This window comes from Mesoplodon bidens (assembly GCF_964165515.1).
Source record: "Mesoplodon bidens genome assembly, chromosome: 4".
NCBI lineage: Eukaryota > Metazoa > Chordata > Mammalia > Artiodactyla > Ziphiidae > Mesoplodon > Mesoplodon bidens.
Window position 1 is genome coordinate 143,569,983 of NC_138160.1, and position 10,979 is coordinate 143,580,961.

The following is a 10,979-nucleotide window of genomic DNA, read 5'->3' on the forward strand; positions in this document are numbered from 1 at the left end:
GGAACAAGCCAGCCACTCAGACAGCTGGGGCCGTACCAGGAGTTCGCTGTGCGTTCTGGGAATTGTAGTTCTTGGAGACCTCTAACTGTTCAAACCTCAACGAACGATTGGGTCTTTGCAGTTCCCTGGGTGAGCTGCTGCGTTTTCCAGGCCTCGCTAGGGCTTGCAGAGGGACAAATTGAGAGGGGAGAGTGGGCCCTGGGCTTAGTTCCTGAAGGCTGCCCGGCCGGCCCCACCCAGCTGGCAAATACTGAAACTGCTGTGGCAACAGGCACAGCTATTGTCCATCTCTTCCTGTTCTGCTGACCTCTGGCACCCCCACTGAGTGATCGGTTGCCTCTGGCTAGGCCAGTGCCCTCTGTGGGACTGTGTCCACTGCCCTGCTTGTGCATGGTGTCTGAGCTGCCTCCTACACACCTGGAGAGGACAGTATGTGGGACATGGGGACAGCAGAGTCCTGAGCAGAATCCACCTGAATCCACCTGTTGACTGATGAGGAAGTGCCCAGGGAGGGGGGAGGGGTTGCCCAAAGGCACAGAGCAACACCGGACGTCTCCTTCCTACTTGATTTTATAGCTCAAGAGGCTGGAAGCCTCAGCTGGTGAGGAGCTCAGATTTTAGTGCTATCTCTGTCCCTTTTGGGGGATGGAGGGAGAGAGTTCTGGAATGCCAACTAATACATGCAGAAGGAAAGTTTGAGTTAGAAAAGCACCATTGTGCAGCCACCAGATGAATGATTGATTCAGGCAGTGCTTTGTCAATGGGGAAGTGGATATTCAATCTCAAAGAACCAGCCCACAGATTACTTGTTAATTTCAGTGGCGGAAAGGTACCTTGGAAAAGGCAGGGCAGAGAAAGCTGGCAGTCACCACCTCAACCAAGTGATCAAAAAACTTCACCACTGCTGGAACAGGCTGTCCTCACTGTGTTCCCTGCTGTGATGTATTACTGAGAAGGGCACAACATCACTTTCAAAGAACTTGGTCCTGCCCAAAGTGTGTAACCTGAATCTAATAACTAGGAAAAACCCAGACACATCCTGATGGAGGGACATTCTTTTTTTTTTTTTCTTTTTGCGGTATGCGGGCCTCTCACTGCTGTGGTCTCTCCCGTTGCGGAGCACAGGCTCCGGACGCGCAGGCCCAGCGGCCATGGCTCACGGGCCCAGCCGCTCCGCGGCATATGGGATCCTCCCAGACCGGGGCACGAACCCGTATCCCCTGCATCGGCAGGCGGACTCTCAACCACTGCGCCACCGGGGAGGCCCGGGACATTCTTTAAAAAACAAAAACACAAACAAAAACAAAATGGTCTGGACTCTTCAAACAGATCTATGTCATGAAAGGCAAAATCAATCCATTAATTAAACAAATGAATGACTGGGAAACAGTTCTAGATTGAAGGAGACAAAAGAGAGAAGACAGGGACTTCCCTGGTGGTCCAGTGGTTAAGAATCTGCCTTCCAATGCAGGGGACATGAGTTCGATCCCTGGTCGGGGAATTAAGATCCCGCATGCCGTGGGACACCTAAGCCTGAGTGCCGCAACTACTGAGCCCATGTGCTCTAGAGCCCGCGTGCCACAACTAGAGAGAGAAGCCTGTGTGCTGCAGTGAAAGATCCTCCATGCTGCACCTAAGATCCCACGTGCCGCAACTAAGACCCAATGCAGCCAAATAAATAAATATTTTTTAAAAAAAGTGAGAGAGAGAGAGAAGACAACCAAAATCAATGTTTGATCCTTGATTGGGTCCTTGATAAAAATTTCAAAAAAAAAGGTAAAACAGCAATGAAGGATATTCTAGGGATAACCTAGGATATTTGAATGTTAACTGGACATTATTGGGTTGGCTAAAAAGTTCCTTTGGCTTTTAAGTTAAAAATAGAGACACATTTTTCATTTTCACCAAGAACTTTATTGAACAGTGTATTCACAGTTTTGTTCCACTACCTTCTGCCATTTTTCAGGCAACTTCATAATTCCATCTTCCCCAAACTTTTTATCCTTTTGAGCAAAGAACTGTTACGGGTGCCTTTTACAGTCTTCAAGGGAATGGAAATTTTCTCACTAAGAAAATTTTCTCTCTTCACTTTTGTAAAGACCAAAATAAATGGAAATCTGAAGGTGCCATGTCTGGTGAATACAGCAGATGAATCAGAACTTCCCAGCCAAGGTGTAACAGTTTTTGCCTGGTCATCAAAGAAACATGCTGTCTTGCGTTATCCTGATGGAAGATTATGTGTTTTCTGTTGACTAATTCCAGACGCTCTTTGTCGAGTGCTGCTTTCAGTTGGTCTACTTGGGAGTGGTACTTGTTGGAATTAATCATTTGGTTTTCCGGAAGGAGCTCATAATAGAGGACTCCCTTCCAACCCCACCATATACACAACATCACCTTCTTTGGCTGAAGACCGGCCTTTCGTGTGGTTGGTGGTGGTTCACTTTGCTTGCCCCAGGATCTCTTCTGTTCCACATTAATGTACAGTATCCACTTTTCATCGCCCGTCACAATTTGTTTTAAAAATGGAATGTTTTTGTTACTTTTCAGTAGAGAATTACATGCAGAAATAGGGTCAAGAAGGTTTTTTTCACTTAACTTACATGGAACCCAAACATCAAGCTGGTGCAAATGATTTTCAGTGCTTGATTTGAATATTTTGTGTATGCCTGCTATCTGGTATAACATTGATTGTTCTCAATTAATGCCTCGATTTGACCTCTGTCAACTTCAACTGGCCTACCCAACCGTGGAACAACATCCAGCGAGAAATCTCTTGCACAAAACTTCGCAAACCACTTTTGACACATTCGATCAGTCACAGCATCTTCTCCATACACAGCACAGATCTTTTTTTTTTGCGTTTCAGTTGCGTTTTTACCTTTCTTGAAATAACAAAACATAATATGCCAAAAATGTTGCTTTTTTCACTCCATCTTCAAGATTAAAATGGCTACTACACAAAAATTCACCAATTTTGATGTTTTTTTTTAATGCACGCTGATATGACAGCTGTCACAATACAATCTGAAAAAATTGTTTCGAATGAAGTTAAAGACAACTAAGTGCTACTAGAGCCATCTTACGGAAAAAACCGAACGAAGTTTTTGGCAAACCCAATAGATAATATCATATCCATGTTACATTTCCTGAGTGTGAGTGTTGTACTGTGGTTAGACAAGAGAATGTTCTCATTTTTAGGACATACTCACTGAATTATTTAGTGTTAAATTCATGATGCCTGCAATTGTCACGTTTCAGAAAAAAATTATATATATATATATATATATACACACAACATTTTATATACAATATTATAAGATGGTATACATTCCTATTAACATATAGGGAGATAGAGAAAGCAAATATGGCAAAATAGTAACAACTGCCACTGAATCTAGGAGAGTGGTATATGGGTATTCATTTTACTATTCTTTTTTTAAAAAATTATTTATTTATTTATTTTGTTTGCACCTGGTCTTAGTTGCAGCATGTGGGATCTTCACTGCAGCCTGTGGGAATCTTTAGTTGCAGTGTGAGGACTTCTTAGTTGTGGCATGCATGTGGGCATCTAGTTCCCTGACCAGGGATCGAACCCTGAGCCCCTGCATTGGGAGCTCAGAGTCTTACCCACTGGACCACCAGGGAAGTCTCTCATTTTACTATTCTTGTAAGTTTTCTATAGCTTTGAAATTTTAAAAATAAACACCTGAAAAAAATACCCCTATTCCCCTCCCATCCCCAGCGGCAACCCTCCAGTAGGTTTAATAGGCACCCTTGCTTTTGTCTTTTGTTTTATATGAGAGTTCTATTATATTTGGTTTTTTACTTTTTTCTCCCACTCAGTACTGTACGGCTTGTTTGTTTGTTTTGCATTCTGTCTTGAAGATCCATCTGTATTGCTAATCTCTTGAATCTCTTTTCTTCTAACTTCTGCTTGGTGTCTCAGGGGGTGCACCCCTCACATCTTACTCCTCTGTCCTCCAAGGATGGAAACCAGGCAGCCTCCATCTCTCCACACCACAATGAACAGCCTTGGACACGCTCCCTTAGGGACCTGGTGAGACTCTCCCTAGGGGAGAGTACTGGATGCAGAGATACTGGGTCTCCGGGCATACTCAGTTTTGCTATGTGGCATTCCGGGCTAGGTAGCCCCATCACATCCACTGGCTTTGCAGGAGGGTCCCATGTCCCCACATCTCCACCAGCCGTTGGCATTACCCAACTTCTAATTCTTGCCACTCTGACTCACTGTCAAGTGACATCACCATTGCTTTATTTTACATTTCTCTGATTTCTAATCGTTTTGAGCATCTTATTTGCATGATGGCCTTCAGGTTCTCCTTTTCTGTAAATTGCCCGTTCATACTCTTTGTCCATTTTGCACTTTGGGTTGCTATCTTTTTCTTGTTGATTTGCACGTGTTCCCCACAGAGTCTAGATCTGCACTGTCCAATATGATGTGTCTAATGTGACACTCCGCTCTCCACATGTGGTTATTGAGCACTTGAAATATGGTTAATACGAATTGAGATGTGCTGTAAGTGTAAAATACATTCTGGATTTCTAAGACTTAGTAGAATGAAAAGAGGATGTAAAATAGCGCATCTCATTAATTAGTTTCCATATTGATTACATGTCAAGATGACAATAACTTGGGTATACTGGGCTAAATAAAAAGTGTTATTAAAATTATTTTTACCTGTTTCTTTTTACTATGTTAATGTGGCTACTAGAAAATTTAAAGTCACATATGGGCTTGCATAGTTCTATTAGATAGCACTGGGTTATTGAACCCTTGTCAGTTTCAATAATGATAGATAATGTTTAGGCAGAGCTTCCTATGTGCCAGGCACTGACCTAAGAACTTTATATTTATTAGACCATTTAACTCTCCTAACAACCATGTGAGGTGGATACAGTGTTAGACATTGCAGATGTAGTCTACCACTGTGTCATATGACGATTCACTTTGTCCATGTTATCCTTCTTTGGAAAGAATTTTTTTTTTTTTTTTTTTTTTTTTTTTTGCGGTACGAGGGCCTCTCACTGTTGTAGCCTCTCCCGTTGCGGAGCACAGGCTCTGGACGCGCAGGCTCAGCGGCCATGGCTCACGGGCCCAGCTGCTCCACGGCATGTGGGATCTTCCGGGACCGGGGCACGAATCTGTGTCCCCTGCATCGGCAGGCGGACTCTCAACCACTGCGCCACCAGGGAAGCCCCGGAAAGAAATTTAAAAAAAAATATTCATCTATTCATTTGGCTGTGCTGAGTCTTAGTTGCGGCATGCGGGATTTTCGTTGCCGCATCTGGGATCTTCGTTGCGGCATGCGGGATCTTCAGTGGTGGCATGAGGGATCTTTTAGCTGCAGCATGTGGGATCTAGTTCCCTGACCAGGGATCGAACCCAGGCCCCCTACTTTGGGAGCGGGGAGTCTTAGCCACTGGACCACCAGGGAAGTCCCGTTGGAGAGAAATTTTAAATTTCACTGTAATAAAACATACACTTTGTGGTTTGTGCCTGCGACATTTCATTAAGGAGGCTCTTTGTACCCTTAAATCACAAAGTTTTTTTTTTTAACCCATTCTATGGTTTTTCTTTTCCTTTGTCTTTTTTTCCACCTCCAGTTCATCTCACGTGTGGGGTAGGATACAGTCATATTCCTCCATAACCTGCACTGCTCACCAGCTGTGTGACCCAGGGTGAGCCCCTTCCCCCCCTATACCCAGTCGCCTCATCTGTAAAATGGTGATCAGGACAGGAGCCCCTTCCTAAAGTCATGATGATTATATTAGGATAAATGAACTATTCTGTGTCAAATGCCTACAATGGTGCTGGGCAGATAGTAAGTGCTCAGTGAACATCAGCTGCTATTATTAAACTGTTGTGGTGAATAACACAGCATTCATAACAGAAACATGATAGAAATAGATACATTTATGATCCCTTACTGTGTTCCAGGCCATGTGCTGGCTGCTTTTCAGGAGTAATTCCACTGGATATCTCCCCCATTCTACAGAGGAGGTGACTGAGGCTCAAAGAAGGGGAGCCACTGGGTTCAAAGTTGCACAGCAACTCATGGGTGTGATGCTTTAGCTCCTCCCCCAGCACTTATGACATCCCTCTGGAGGTGTAGGTTGCATGTGAGGCCTGCTCCTGAGATGTGCGGGACAGGTTAGACCCAGGAGAGACATTGCTGAGGGACATTGCCTTGGCCAGAGTGATCTCAGAGTTTGATTGCCTGGCTCTTTGTGGCCTGTGGTTTGACTCCCCCTATTAGCTTGGCAGGACTGGACTGACTCAGCGGGATGGACCTTGAGGGGAAGCAGAGGAGGTGGGCTTGACTGGGCTAGGTCCTGTGGCCCCAAGTCTCAGCCCCAGTGCCAGCAGCTGCCTTTGGCTGCTGGATTTCAGGAAGTCACCATAAAACCCAACAGTAGTGCTGCTTTCTGGAGGGCCAAGGGGTAGATCTCCTTTCAAAATACATCTCCAGTCATTCCTACCACCTCCTTGGTCACCACCTGGTCCAGCCCCATCACCTCCCACAGCCAATTTCTCCCTGACCTCCCAGCTCCACCCTGGATCGTCCCCAGGTCTATTCTCCCTCCCCCCCCAGCCCTACAACACCCAGAAGTCACCTGTGAGCACCTAAGTCAGTTCCCACCCTTCCTCTGCTGATGACCCCCACAAAAAAGCCATGTGCTTTTAAAATACTTTGATGAACTATTTCATCTGGAGTCAGGCCTGGCCACACTGATGCCCAGCCTAATCTTCCCAAGGAAAGTTGAGCCCCCATTGAGACAAACCAGCCAGACGTCAACTCCAACTTCCAGGCAAAAGCAACTCATGCCGTGTCCCTCCTGACTCAAGCTCTTTCAACTGGCTTCTCCTCTGCCTCAAGCATGGGGGCCAGTCTCAGAAGGGCCCTGACTCTGGGCCTGTCTCATTCCTGGGCACGCCCCACTTTACTCTCTCCTGCTCTCTCTGTTTCGCCCACACCAGGCCTCAAGGGCCTCCTGCTCCACGCCCCTGGTCTGTCTAGGAGCCTCATCCACAGAGCCGCAGCTCCAATGGCCCCTCTCTGCACCCTGACAAGCTCCTATCCCTTGGCCTGTGCGCCTGGGGCCCACCATGCATCGTCTCTCCAAGCTCTCCGGTCACGGGAAGTATTTACTTTGCCTGCTATCATAAGCTGAATGGTGGACCCCCAGAAGATATATGCCCATGTGCCTGAACCTGTGAATGTGACCTTATTTGGCATGAGGGTCTTGCAGAAGTAATTAAATTAAGGATCTCAAGGTGAGATCATCCTGGATTTAAATGGGCCCTGAATCCAACGTGTCCTTATAAGAGACAGAAAAGAAGACACAGAGACAGGAAGGGGAGATGGCCTCGTGAAGACAGAGGCAGGGATTGGAGTGATTAGCCACAATCCAAGGAACGCCAAGGGTTGGCAACCACCAGAAGCCAGGAGAGGTGCATGGAACAGATTCTCCTTCGGAGCCTCCAGAAGGAACCAACCCTGTTGAAATCTTAGTTTTGGCCTTCTGGCTGCCTGAACTGCAAGAGAATAAATTCCTGTTGTTTCAGGCCACCCAGTTTGTTGTACTTTGTTATAGCAGCCGCAGGAAACTAAAACAGAGGTCTGTGTTTCCTGGAAGACTGTGAGCTCCACAAGTTCCCCCCACGTCATTCCCCCTTCCCCGCCTCCCCGATGGCTTTGTTTGCCTCTCACTGGGTCCCCTGGGGCCTAGTGTTGAGCTGGCCTTCAGGAACTGTGCCCAGTGACTAATACATGAATCCTGAAGTAGAAACAGGATCCTAGGAAATAGGGGCTTTCCTGGAGCCAGACAGAATATCCACTTCTTCCAGGTGGGAACTGGAAGCAGTAGGGTATGGGGGACCCCTTGCTGGGGGTACCCACCAGCAGACCTCAGGGCTGGGTGTGTTCCTCCGCACACTCCCTGACATGAGCAGTGATATGGCAAGTGTTACAGGTCCTCTTGTTTGAATCGCTTTGTCACCCGATTACTCATTCAACAAACACTCAGAGTGTCTGTTCTGGGCCAAGGGCAGCTCTGGGTGCCTGTGATGCAAAGATTATTAGGGCATGGTTGGTGACCTCAAGGAAACTCAGGTTGCTCAGAAGGAGGACCTTCTGGAGGGTTCCCAAGTCTATCGCTCCTCTCTTCATGACAAAGAGGGAAGTTGTCTCACTGAATAATCATAGAGTTTGAGAACTCAGAAGAAATCAGACACCGTCACGTCCCCCTCTGCCACCAAGCATGGAATCAGCAGGCCGTGAAAGCATTCTCAGGTTTGTGGGAGGGAGCATGAATTTCTGTACTTTTAAGGACTAGATTTTAATAGAAAATAGATGCTTATTGTTTGCTTTGTGCTATTTGGAAATGGAAGGTTGGTGTGTTGAAATTTCAAGAGACTGATGATATAGCTCAGGTACTTGAAGTTATACAATCAAATGACAGTCTCCCCCTTCCCCACCCACCCCCTAAACAAAGGAAAATTAAGACAAAGCAAAAACCAAAACCTTTGCAAGCTCCTGCCTCACTCAGGAAAACCCGAAGTTCTCCAGTGGCCCACCAGGCCGTGCACCATCTGCCCTGCCTTCACCTCCCACTCACCCCTTGCTGTCCTGGCTGTTCCTTAAACTCAGGCACGCTCCTGCTTCAGGGCCTTTTCACAGGCTGTTCCTTCTGCCTGGAAGGTCCTTCCCTCAGTATTCACATGGCTCTCCCCTTACCTCCTTCAACTCTTTGTTCAAATGTCACCTTCCCTGTGAGGCATTCACTGACCATGTTACTTAAAACTGCACCCAACACTCTCTACCCACTTGTTTTATATTTCTCCATCACTCTTATCACAATCTAGCATATTAGATGATTTATTTATTCTTAATTTTCTTCTTTCTCACTCCACTCACTAGACTGTCAGCTCTGCAAAGGCAGGAGTTTTTGCCAGTTTTGTTCACTGCTGTGTGCCCAGCATCAAGAACAGGACTGGGCACACTGTAGGTATTCAATAAATATTTACTGAATGGACAATGCTTATTATGTGTTAGGCAGTATGCTGGGTCCTTCAATGATTAACAACTAATGAGAATAACTAATATTTAAGGAGATCTGAGGCAGGTTTACCCCAACTGCCTTAGAATATGTGTCTGTGTTAATTGCACACTTGCTCCACGCCAGGCCTGTGTGAAGTTCTTCTCAGGGGTTAGCTGTCTGAGTTCTGGCTCTGGGGGAGTGAGAAAGTTGGGAGTGGCTATGATTAGTCCTGTTTCACATGGGAGGAAACTGAGGCTCTGAGAGGTTTGTTATTTGTCCAGGGGAATGCAGTGATCAGAATTCGAACTCAGCACAGTCACTCTCCAGAAGCCAAATTCTTAATACCACGTTCTTTTGCCTCCCCAATGCCCTACCTTGCCCAGTTTTCACACCTCTATGAAGTCTGTACCTTCATTAGCCCTGTTTTTAAAGGAGGCCACTGAGACTCAGAGGAGCGAAGTCACTTGCCCAAGAACACACAGCTGCAGAGCGGGGAATCAAACCCAGGGCTGCTCAGTCCTAGAGCCTGATGCTCCGCTGCTGCCGTCGAGTGAGCAGGTGGTGACAAGACAGCATGGGAGTGAGCCTGCTTTAGGTACAGTTTCCTCAAGTTGGGTGAGGGCTGGGGTGGAGCTGTAGGTCTCAGGGGCTTGCCTGGGGATTTGGTTCCTGGACCTGAGCCGAGAGCACTGACCCAGAAGACCTTGGACTCACCTCAGTCTTTGGAGTTACCAGCTGTGGGCTGAGAAACTTTCACATTGGGATACAAAGATAACTGACACACAGTGCTTGTTCTGTGCCAGGCCCCGTTGTGTGCTTATATATCTATACCTGAAAATCCTTACAACCCTAGAAGTACTATTATTATGCCTATTTTACACTTGAAGAAACTGAGGCACAGAGAGGTTAAGTCACTTGCTCAAGGTCACACAGCTAGAAAGTGATTGAGCTGAGATTCAAACCTAGAAGCAGGAGCAACGATAGAGGAGAGGTAAGGGCCATCAAACATTGAACTAGATCTTCACACCCACCTGAGCAGGCCTGGCAGAATCAATGTGTAGAAAAACAGGAGTGAGGAAGCTATTTCCATGACATGTGAGGAAGAAAAAAAACCATAGCATACAGTATGTACCACTTGTATAAAAAAAGAAAAATATATTCGTGCAGCATCTCAGAAGGAAATGCACAGGAGACACTGGGAACATTCACTGGGGGTGGACTCAAAAGCGGGGTGGGAGGGAGAATTTTTAACTCTATGTGCCCTTGTAAATTTGGTACTGCGATTACACAGCCAAAAATTGAAACTGAAAATTTAGGAATTATGCTTATGCTTATATAAGCAGACTCTCTCTGGGAGGATGCACAAAAAACATTTTTTAAAAAAGGAAAAATTTTCTAATGCCGTGGCTTTTCTACAGTGGTCCTGAGGAGGGAGGGGACTCGACTTTTCACCACAGGCCGAATGTAAATTTTGAGTTTTCTATTGTTTGAATCAATGCGACACTCCTGGTGCAATGGATAAAGATGAAGTGGGCCCAAAAAAGAGGCAGCTCCACATGCACCAATATGGAAGGAACTCTGAAACGTGGTCAGATAGGCAGCATGGGAAAGTAAAATAAATCTGTTAACGGGAAGCTGAGGAGGAGAGGTCCACTTGCAGACAACCAGACACTTGACACACACAATCGCGTCCAGCGCGGGCAAAAGCTGTACATCTGAGGGGCAGGCTTTCCATCCACTAGGGTCCTTTCTGTCTTTTTCACTGTGAACATTTTCCTAGACTCACACTGCCCCATCCACCGCCCTGGTTAGGTTATTGCTCTAAGTTACCAGAACTGTGACACATTGAGGCTTTGTGCACATTTGTGCTGGTGGCCCTTGGATATGAATTTCACAGGGACCTGCTATGTAATGAG